Source organism: Capsicum annuum, unplaced genomic scaffold (genome assembly GCF_002878395.1).
Source record: "Capsicum annuum cultivar UCD-10X-F1 unplaced genomic scaffold, UCD10Xv1.1 ctg3524, whole genome shotgun sequence".
Classification (NCBI taxonomy): domain Eukaryota; kingdom Viridiplantae; phylum Streptophyta; class Magnoliopsida; order Solanales; family Solanaceae; genus Capsicum; species Capsicum annuum.
The window spans coordinates 756,360-768,456 of NW_025842141.1; the positions used below are offsets into that span (position 1 = coordinate 756,360).

General features: G+C 36.4%; 1 non-coding gene across 1 annotated transcript; it reads left to right on the forward strand.

The window, feature by feature from the left end:
• The first annotated feature begins 9,737 nt into the window (after positions 1 to 9,737).
• LOC124891431 lies at positions 9,738 to 9,844 on the forward strand. The gene has a single exon (XR_007049691.1). It is a non-coding gene; the product is annotated as a small nucleolar RNA R71 (small nucleolar RNA).
• The last annotated feature ends 2,253 nt before the right edge of the window (positions 9,845 to 12,097 follow it).

The window sequence follows — 12,097 nt, forward strand, 5'->3', positions numbered from 1 at the left end:
AACTAAAATATTTCTTGCAATTTAAACCACAAATTTTTTATCAGCTCCCAAAAACTCAAAAATTAGATGATAGAAAAATCTCTCTCGTAAAATAGTTTTGCCATTTTTTGATTTTGGGATCTAGCTCCGTGAAATTCTATTTCTTCCCCCTGTAACTTTCCTGCTCTACTGCGATCGCCATCTCTTGACCGCGTTCATGACTAATGTGATCATGGTTGTCCTCTCGTGATCTCCCTCCAGTTAACTTATTGACTTGTCACAGTTGTGAACCCTAGGCCGTGATCGTAGTACCTGAGGGTCAACTCCTAGGCCTGAATTTCAGCTTTGGTCCCTTTTGCTCTTATTTATATCTTCCAATTTTGTATCATCTTATTTTCATCAGGTTTTTTACATGATCACCAATAATGGAAATTAGTGCATTTCAATGATAATTATCCTCATATACCTAATTATTCCATCATAGTGTGCTAAAATTTGGATGTAAATGAGTGGAAAATTTACCACTCATCAACACCCCAACTTAAAACTTTTATTTTCCTCAAGAAACATTACTCCACACTCTAAGAGACTACTCAATTATAAGACCACTCTTACAACCAAATGATCACAATGATTCCAAACTCGATTAGCACAACCAATTAGCCCTTAAGCATGGGAAAAACTATTCGTGCGAATCCCCTCAAAATCAATCACACTTTTAAGGATGCAAAAGACTTTTAAGAATAATTAAGTAACAACTAATAACTATCTAGAAGTGACTCTCAATCAATAGTGACTCACTACACTACTTTGCTTCATTTTTTAAATATGACAACCTCACCAACCTCAATTAGTTTACATGCCTCCTCATGAAGGAAAGTCCCAACACAGTAAATTTAAACCATGCATCAAGGGACAAATGTGCAAGGACTCATGCTCATAAAGAATCCCTTAATATAAACAAGTATCATGCCATATGCTTGCCGTTATTTTCAATCGCCAATAACTCAACGATACTTAGTTAGATATCTCGAGGGACTTTTTCAAGATTGTAATGAAGGCTCGGGGAAGGGTAGGATAAACCTTTGGGATAAAAGTGACTACACCTTCCTTGAACTCCACATAAGACACTATTAAGGAAAAATTTGGGCCATGGTCAACTTCATTCATTCTTAATTCACTCATGTGTCTTCCTTTACCACATTGACTCACCCACTAATCGAAAACATGTTCTTTTTATTTCTTTCCTTTGCACAGTTATGCTTTTCTTTCCCTTGTTGAACCTTTTCTTATTCTCAATTTGTTCTCATTCTAAAATTTTAGGCACTCTCTTATAATACCATGTACCAAGATCACCTCTTTCAAGATTTACCACCACCAACTTAGGCTTTTAGCCTTAAGTTGCATTTTTAAATTCAAGGGCGGTAGGGTTCACATGAGGGATAAAATTCAAATAGATTAATGCTTGTAATGTGGTTGCCGAAGAAAGGTCCAAAGGCTAAAAAGGGGACACTAGCGATTCCATTCTAGCATGAGTAGGTTTTTTTCAAGCTAAAATGGTTTTCCATGATTAAAAAAAGGCCAAAGATCATTCCTCTAACCATGTGTAATTAAGATTAGCTTTGAAAGACCAATGAGGCAAGTTTTATAGGATATAAGTGAGCATGAGAATAAATCAACTAAACTCATTGCACATGGCATGCAAACATTTCATGAAGGATAAATCGCATTTCCTACTAAAGAAAAAAGGAATTATCTACAAATCACTACTTACTAAAGAATTTGGAGTCACAAAAAGAGGGTAAAGCGTTGTTCCAAGATTATTCACGTCCATGCCCTTGATTTATATAAAAAAATTTGGATGGAGGGGGGACGTCCATTTCGTCTTTCACCATGATATAGCTACTGTTAGCACCAAATTAAGCCATTATCTCACTTTTCATCTCCCGTAAGGCAAACTGCATGGTTAATCCAACTTTACCATAGGAGGAATAGTAATCCAAAATCTATAATTCCATGGGTACTCAGACTTCCCCTACATCTATGGCTCAAATCCCTAACACAATGATTTTTCCTTAAGAATGTTGTCACTCAATCTATCATAGGGAACAGTTCATCCAATACCATTATTAAGAAAATTAAAATCTAGAAATGAAAAAAATTAATTCACAAAATCTGCATGCTCAGTTGAACTAAATTCACATATTTTAACCAAAATTTGAATATTGCAAATCAATGTGCACACTCACAAGGGAAACACCCCCCCCCCCCAACTAAAGGATTTACAGTGTCCTCACTAAAAGGCATAAGAAGGGTAAAAGGGCTCATTGAAACTGCATCGTGAACTAATGTGAAAGTTGGACACGCTGTCGAAATCGCGACATAATTAGTGAAATCAAAGTACCATGAATGCAATCCTTGGGTTGCGATCACGATACCATAACTACAGTCCTTGGATTTCAATTGCGATACTTGAGTCATTCTGCTCCCTATTTTGCCTTATTATTTTCCATGGCTTCCATACTTCTAAACTCAATTGTCCAATAGTTTTGGCTTTTAATCTGCTTAAAACGCCTATAAAACATCAAAACTATATGAATTAACCAAAAATACATGGCCCAAACTAGAAAATGATGGGTTGCCTTCTATCCAGCGCCTGATTTACCATCATGGCATGATGTTTTTTTATCAACATTGAGGGTCCATAAACCGCAATAACTCAATCTTGGCCGCCTTGAGTACACCTACATTGTAGCGCTTCAACCTTTTCCCACTTACTATAAATCTCTTTTTCTCAGGTTCCTCTAACTCGATAGCACCACTAGGGTAAACATTTGTAATCACAAAGGGACCTGAGAACTTGGTTCAAAGCTTACCCACAAAAAGCTACAAGTGAGAGTTGTAGAGGAGTACACCATCGCCCATATGAAACTCCCGCTTTAGGATCTTAGTATCCTGCCACTTCTTCATTTTTTCCTTATATAAAGAGAAAGTTTCATAAGCCTTGAGTCAAAAATACTCCAACTCATGAAGTTAGTGAACCTTGACTTAGATACCTTTTCCCAATCCATATTTAATTTCTTCAACGCCCACAAAGGATTATGCTTAAGTTCAACAGGTAAGTGACATGCCTTTACAAACACCAATTGGTATGGGGACATACCAATTGGGGTTTTGTAGGCTGTCCTATATGCCCAAAGTGCATCATCAAGTTGTCATCCCTAATTTGTTCGGCCAATATTCATGGTTTTCTCAAGGATAGATTTGATTCCCAATTGGACAACTTAACTTGGCCACTCAATTGGGGTGATATAGGGTAGCAAACTTGTGTTTCTCCTTATATTTGTCAAAGAGAGCACCAAAAACCCGATTGCAAAAATATGAGCATCCATTGCTTATAATGGCTCGCGGTGTTTTGAACCTTATAAAAATGTATTTCTTCAAGAAGTAGGTAATGATTTTTCTCTCGTTGTTACGAAGAGTATGGCCTCTACACCTTTGGATACATAATCAACCACTACAGAGATGTATTTATTACCAAAAGATCTTACAAATGGGTACATGAAATTAATGCCCCATATGTCGAATAGTTCGACTTCGAGATTGGGTTTAAGAGGCATATCATGACTTCTTGAAATGCCACCTTGAAATTGACATTGATGATATGCTTTGACCATTTCAATGGCATATCTTTTAATGGTGGGTTAATAATAACCATATTGAAGAAATTTTGCAGTGGTTAGAATCACCAAAGTGACCACCTAAAAGAGAGGAGTGACACACTTCAAGGATATCTTTCATTTCCACTTCCATAACACAATGAAAAATCATACCATACGCACATTCCCAAAATAGAAAGGGCTCATCCAGAAAATACTTATTTACATTGAATAAAAACAACTTTCTTTGATGATAACTAAGATCCTTAGAAGTACACCACTTACTACCTAATTACAAAAATTTGTATACCAAGGTGCAACATTTCTTGAGATTTACATGACTAGCTCATCAGTAAAGGTGTCATTGATCTCAATCTCACCCCACTTCTTATGAGTATTTTCAAGGTAGGAAAGTGATTGATTACTTGGTTTTCACAACCCTTCGGATCCTTCACCTTAAAATCAAAATCTTTGAAAAGAAATATCCACATAATAAAGCACTATTTAGAGTCTTTCTTCATCATGAGGTATCCAAGGGTGGCATGGTTCATATGCACAATAAATTTTGTTCCCAACAAGTATGCTCTAAATTTTTCAAAAGTATAGACCATCGCAAGAAAATTTTTCTTTGTAACCATATAGTTACGTTGGGCATCATTCAATGATTTGCTTGCATAGTAGATGGGATGAAACAATGTCTTATTTAGTTGTCTTAAAACTACACCAAGAGCAACACCACTTGCATCATACATTATTTTAAAGGGTGAAGACCAATTTGGGTCAACAGTAATAGGAGCCACAACAAAAAGTTCTTTGAGATAATTAAATGCCTTCAAACACTCATCATCAAACTCAAATTTACTCTTTTTCTAGGAGTTTGCACAAGGGATGTGCAATATTTGTGAAATCTTTGATGAATCTTTAATAGAAACCTGTATGACCAAGGAAGCTTCTCATACCCTTCATAGAGAGGGGAGGAGGAAACTTAGAAATTACCTCAACTTTTACTTAATCCATTTGAATACCATCCACCAAGATTTCATGACCAAGCATACTTCCCTCCATAACCATAAAGTGGTATTTTTCCCAATTCGAGATTAGATTAGTCTCCACACACCTTTTAAGAACTTTGCTTAAGTGAGCAAGGCATGACTCAAATGAATCACCTACTATGGAGGAGTCATCCATGAATACCTCCATTGAACCCTCTACCATATCCACAAAATTAGCTAGCAAGCATTGTTGGAACATTGTCGGAGCATTATATAACCCAAAAGTCATGCTCTTGAAAGAAAATATTCCATAGGTTCAAGTGAAAGTTGTGTTTTGTTGGTCTTCTGGGGCAATGAAAATTTGATTATACCTTGAATAACCATCAAGAAAGCAATACTACCACACCAGGCTATCCTATCTAACATTTGATCGATAAAGTTCATGGAGAATTGGTCCTTCCCAGTCCATAAGTTCAAATTGCGGTAGTCCATACATACCCTCCATCCTGTGACTAGATAGATGGGGAAAAGGTCATTATTATCACTAGGAACTACCGTTATTCCACCCTTTTTTGGGACACATTACATAAGACTCACCCACATACTATTTAAAATTAGGCAAATAACACCTACATCAAGCCACTTTATGATTTCCCTCTTTACCACTTCTTAAATTGGTGGGTTGAGTCTCCTTTGGTGTTTCACACTTAGGACATGATCAACTTCCAACTTGATTTTGTGGGAATAAATTTTGGGTGCTATGCCTATAATATCCGCTATAGTCCATCCGAAGGCATGGATGTACTTCTTCACAATATCTTTCAAGGCTTTCACTTGGCAAGGCTCAAGATCACCCATGATAATAATTAGCAATGTGTTATGATCTCCCAAGAATACATACCGAATGTGAGAAGGAAATAGTTTTAACTCAAGTTGGGGAGGTTCAATGATGGATGGCTTGGAGGGTAAACTTTCACAATTCTTCAAGTCAAGGTCCAATTTGTCTAAATTCTTGGTGTAATATCCAAAACCCGTCAATGAAAAAACTACCTCATCATACCCTTCAATCTCTCTACTTTTAGAGTATAAGACCCTGCAAAATCCTAGTCGTTTGAGTCATTTAAAGTATGCCCAAAAGAGGTTCCAGACTTGGACAATTTCAACTAAGTGTTAGGACTTATCATTTCTAAAGCCCTCAAATTTTGAGGACCTTACCGACCTCATAAAGTTAGTTTTTAAGTTGATTTATAATTGAGGAAGTCAATAGTACATCTTAGGTGAGTTTTGGAATTTTTGGACAAGCGTAAGGGCATGTTTAAAACTCCAAAATAGGGGATCAGGGCGATTAGCCTGTGATACCCTGCCAAGTTCAGTGCTGGGGGGAGGCTGCGATGTAGACCATAGAGCCCATCACAGAGCAGTGCTCTAAATCTGCGGTGCCCTAGTAAGTCTGGTCTGGGTAATTTCTATAGTTTTGTTCTATATTTTAAGGGCAAATGGGTCATTGTCCCTTCACACAATAGGTCCATAACACAGGATTAAAGGTCCAAATAGCATAATTTTTCATCCTTTTCACAAAATTCTCTAAGGAACAAGCCCTAGTTTCATCAAGCTCAAGAATCAAGTCTGAAGAACTCACCACAATCTCTATGAAATTAACAATCAAGGTATGTTAGGTGTTCTACCAAGGATTTCCTTACATCCTCGGAGTTCAAGAACCTTTTTTAAAACTACAAGTTGATTGCTTTCATGAATTTCATGTTGAATTTGATTGTATTCATGATTATGATGTTAACTGGATTTCTAATCCATGATTTATTATAAGTTTCATGTGAAGTAATTAATATGTGTGTAGTGTTATGTGGATATAAGTTTAAACCCCCTTGAATTTGTGAGTTAGGATTGTGATCATGATGCTTGCATGTTGATTATTATTATAGGCATAAAGCATGCTCCCCAAGTGTTTTATTAAGTGTTCATGTGAGTTGGAGGGTGAAATCATGACATAATAGTATGCGCACAAGCTCATGCCTCTCAAGTGTTTGATAAAATGTCTAAATAAAAGTATTGTTAACAAGAAACTATTGTTATACTGTTATGATCATGCCATGTTTTACTTTCAATGTTATCGAGTCCTGAGGGTATTCAATACCAGAAAATCTAATTGTTTCCTTAGAATTTTAGTAGCTATAGAAAAGTCTCAAAAATGTCATGAACAGTAATACTCAGTCAGTTACAAAACTTAGTGAACTTAGTCTAGTTCAGTTAGACATCACAAATAGTAACAGTTTAGTGAAGCCTAGAATAGTCTAGAAATCAGTTTAGTGTCTATTCAGTTGGGAGTAGGATTCAGCACTGAGCGAACCCAGGGATGGGGGCATTTATTCCAATAGAGGGTTTAACCCTTAGTAGCAATCCCTGCATTAGAGAACTACATAGCCAGCGTAGGTTGAGATATCTTCCTACCAGACAAGGGTTGATACATCTCATATGTGTCTTCCTATCACATATGGTTAACTCACAGCCATTGTTAGTATCCCTTGGCAAGGTGCTAACACCCTTTCAACTGGGATCACAGGTTAGACCCCAACTCAATTTATAATCAGGGTATGTCAGTTTGATAAACAATCCCACTATTTTAGTTTTAGTTTCAGATTTAGTATAAAACCTCAATTAAGTTTTCAGAATCGGGACTGTTAGACACAGTCACCCAGCTCAGTATGGAACTAAGTTCATTTCTACAAAATCAGGAATGTTAGAAACAATCATTATTTATTAGTGATCTTAGTTACAGTAAAGTAGATTTACATGCAGCATTGCATACTTAGTATTTATAGCAGTTTCAGATATACATGTACCCTTATTTAGTTAGATTCATGTTACTCAGTCAATTATTGTTCATGCATATGAAACTTTGCATATTACAATACCTCACTTAGCATATCAGTAAATTCAAAGTACTGACACATACTCTTTCTTTTGTACTATGATGTCTTATATCATAGGTTCAGACGCATGGGCTCCTGACCGTACTTAACAGCCCAGACTTACAACAATAAATTTAATGGTGAGTCCTCATAGTTTGAGGACAATGTTACTATTTCATTATTTTATTATTCAATATATTTAGTAGTCAGAGTTAGTTGGGGACTTGTCCCATCAACTCCATATTCAGATAGTTAGAGGCTTTCAGACTGGACTATTTTAGATAGATGATCTGTTTTTAGTATTTAGTTATTAGTATTTGATTTCAGTTATGAACCTTATGGTAGATTCGGCCTAATTTCTGCATTATTATAGTGTTATTATTCAGTTATTGTAGCAGGTAATAGTTATGGGTTACCTTGTGGTCTTTCCAGGACCGTAAACACCGTGTGACATCTAGAGTACAAACTCAGGCGTTACACGAAGTTCCACAATATACCCACTAAAGGGTCATTCACAAGATCTACATCAATTGTGTTCATCACTTTATCATCAATGATATTAATCACCGAGATCACTATAAGTCCATAGGTTGCTTCATGGCTTTGTATACATTGAAGGTGACCTCCTTGTTATTTACCCAAAATATCATCTCACCACACTCCACATCGACTAATGTCCTTCCAATGGATAGAAAAGTTCTACCAAGAATGATAGGAACTTCATGATCAATAGTATAATTGAGAACAACAAAGTCAACAAGAAAGATATATTGAGCAACTTTCACCAATAGATCATATAACACCCTAATGGGTTTTGTGATTGAGCGATCATCCATCAATCGACTCATGGTTGTAGGCTTAGAGGTACCTAAACCCAACTTGAAAAACATAACAAATGACATCAAGTTGATTCTTGCCCCAAGGTCATACAAGGTTTTAGTGAATTTGAACATCCTGATGGTGCATGGGATGATGAATGCCCTTGAGTCTTCTTTATTCAATGCAATTATGCTTAACATGATAGCACTACAATTATGAGTCACCTCTGTTGTTTCTCACTCCACAACTTTCATTTTAGATATCAAGTTTTTCATGAATTTGGCATACCCCGACATTTCTTGTAAAGCTTCTATCAATGGAATATTGATGGATAGATTGCTATATTTCATAGTAAAATTGTTGAACTTGGAATTATCATCTCTCTTCTTGATCTTTTATGGGAATTTGGGAGGAATTTTAATTGGTGGTAATGGGGCAATTTGATGTTTGTTAACTTTCAGATCATCACCTTTAACCACTCTAGAAGGTAGTTCTCTCACACTTTTCTCTTCTTTAACCTTTGATGGTTTACTAATTTCATTATTGGTATTAGGAGCCTCATCGTTTGAATTATCCAACAGCTTCCTTTTCACATTTAATTTCCCATCACTTGTCTTAACATTGGAACTTTCACTAAAAAATCAGACTCTTTTGCTGATGATAGCCTTGATGTGAGCATTAGCATTTGGATTGACTGCCACATCACTTGGTAGACCTTCTTTAGGTCTAACATTGATTTGCCATTATTTGGTCCACTTGTACATTAAATTGATTAATGGAGGTCGAATGGGAAGTCATAGTTTGGTGTAATCTAGATAAATCTCTTCTTATTTCCCTTACCATTTTGTTGGTCCCTATTACTCCCATTAATATTCGGGACAAAATATCCTCATTTATGCACCTTGCTTGATCATTCTGACCCTATTCCCAACTTGCCTTAGATAGGCAAGGCAGGAAACCCCTAAATGATTTGACAAACATCTTACTTTTTTATGAATATCCTCCTTTTCCATATCTTTATAATCCCTAGTATTCTTGGAAGATATGACATTGACTACCTCAAGAGAAGTCCCCATCACATGATTAGTAAGAATCTCAATTTGTATCCTCACCTTGATCATATTTACATTTTTTCCTTCATCTCTTCTCCTTTGTTCTTGGCCAAGATACATAGGTATCCCCATGGCTGCCTCGGTGTCTCTAATGTGCCAACCTCTAGCTAGCTTTGTCACTTGGTTTAACATATCTGATGCTATTCCATTAGGCAACTTGACAAGAGACCTTCCAGATGCGTTGTGAACCACATCTCTAGTCAATTGATCTAAGGCCCGATAAAATATTTGGAGAAGCATATTCTCCGTCACTCATGATTTGGGAATTGTATAATTTTATCATTGAACCTTTGCTACACTTAGTATAAAGGCTCACCACTAAGTTGACAAAAATTTGTGATTTCATCTCTGAGTTGTAACATTTTTTATGGAGGGAAATATCTATCCAAAAAGTCCTCTGTAAGTTTAACCCAAGATGTAATAGACCCGATAGGTAGAGATATAAACTAAAAAACAATTTCACCTATTAAAAAGAATAGGAAAAGACTCAACCAAATAGACTTTTAAGTAATATTAGAAATATCAAACGGGGGACATACCTCAATGATGTTTTTCAAATATATCGCATCTTTCTGTTCTTGCCCCCCGAATAGACCTTTTATTTGTAACATGTGGAGCATTACATTAGTGACATGGAATATACTATTTCTCTTAGACGGCGGGATGCGGATGGCACTAGCACACCACGCATCATAAAGATAATCTATTTATCCTTTATGCCTATGAAAAGAGCCATCATTTCTCCCAAGTTGGCTCATTGCAATGCAAATGCTATTAAAGTCACCTAATTGAAGAACAAAAACAACAACTAAAGTAAATAAACACTACGACTAACCCAAAGTTACTAACAACACAAAAATAGTGAAACTAAGCTTCACTCCCCGACAACAACGCCATTTTTGATAATGCTCAACATAAACTATTATTTTGATGCAAGGTGGTCGTCGTCAATATATACCCAATAAGACTTGGGGTCGCATCCACAAGGATTGTTAATGAGTTTTCATTACCTATGTGTATTGAGAGTTACTATGTGTTAACTTGTAATGCAAAACGAAAATAAATCATAGAAGTAAATTTTGGGGGTGAATGTTGAAATTTGTTTAAAATGATCACTAAAGCACACCAATCTGAGATCAAACAATTGTAAGTTTATCAGATTAAGAGATATATTAGGGTTATGTTCTCCTAAGTAGTGTTTATACATGGGTAATCAAGAGTTAGTCCAATTTTTTCCTTCTTCCGAAACCTATAACTGTCTGATATGCTTTCCTTTCTTGTCGAACCTTTTCACTCCTTTAATAGGCGAGATTTTTAAGTACACATAATAACCAATCTCAAACTCGAGATCTTTTCTTTGCACATCAGGATACGATTTTTGGCAGCTCTGAGCTGACTTAAGCCTTTCCCTAATCAACTAAACTTTTTTTAAGGTATCAAATACCAAGTTAGGCCCTACCACCACAGCCTCACCCACTTCAAATCAACCAATAGGAGATCTATATCTCCTCCCATAAAGAACCTCAAATGGAGCCATCTGAATACTGGAATGATAGCTATTATTATACGCGAACTCAATCAAGGGCAAGTTTTCATCCCAACTACCCTTAAAGTCAATGGCATACGCTCTTAAAAAATCTTATAAAGTCTGAATGGTCCTTTCTTCTTGACCATATTTCTAACGGTGGAAGGCTGTACTGAGGTGGACTTGGGTACCAAGACCCTTTTGAAAGGCTTTCTAAAATTGAGAGGTGAACTGTGTACCTCTATCTGAAATGATGGACAACAAAATTTTGTGAAATCTGACCAACTCTCTAACATAGAGCTTCGATAATCCTCAACTGAATAAGAGGTATGAACTTATAAGAAATGAGTTGATTTGATCATCCTATCCACGATGATCCAAATTAAATCATGCTGGCGATGAGTAAGGGGAAAACTCATCACAAAATCCATGTTCACCTCTCTTCACCTCTAAATGGGAATACTGAACTCCTGCATAGACCTACTAGGCTTCTAATCCTTGATCTTAAACTACTGACATGTTGAGCACTTAGCCACAAACTCTGCAACGACTATTTTTATCCAACTCCACCAATAGACTACTTGCAAGTCACAGTACATCTTGGTGGCCCCTGGGTGAATCAAGTAGTACGCATTATGCACTTCTGCAAGATTCACTATCTCACACCATCCATACATGGCAGACATAGTCTACCCTAGAAATGAAATACACCATCTCCTCCTTGGGAGAAAACCTCTACTTTATGATCTCTGACTGACTCTTTTAGTTTTAATAAACTAGGATCCCTGTCCTACTTTTCTTTTACTTTGGAAAAAAAAGATGATTTCAAATTATTCTGCACCCATATGCTACCCTCTACTAAATCGACTAAGTAGACACCTAGTCGGGCAAGCTGATGAACTTCCTGATCTAAATTACTCTTACTATCCTTCATGTGAGCAACACTACCCATAGATATCCTACTGAGAGTATCAGGCACTATATTGGCCTTCCCTAGAAGATATAGATCACTCATGTCATAGTCTTTTAACAACTCTAACCACCGTCTTTGATGCAAATTCAATCTTTTTGAGAAAACACATAC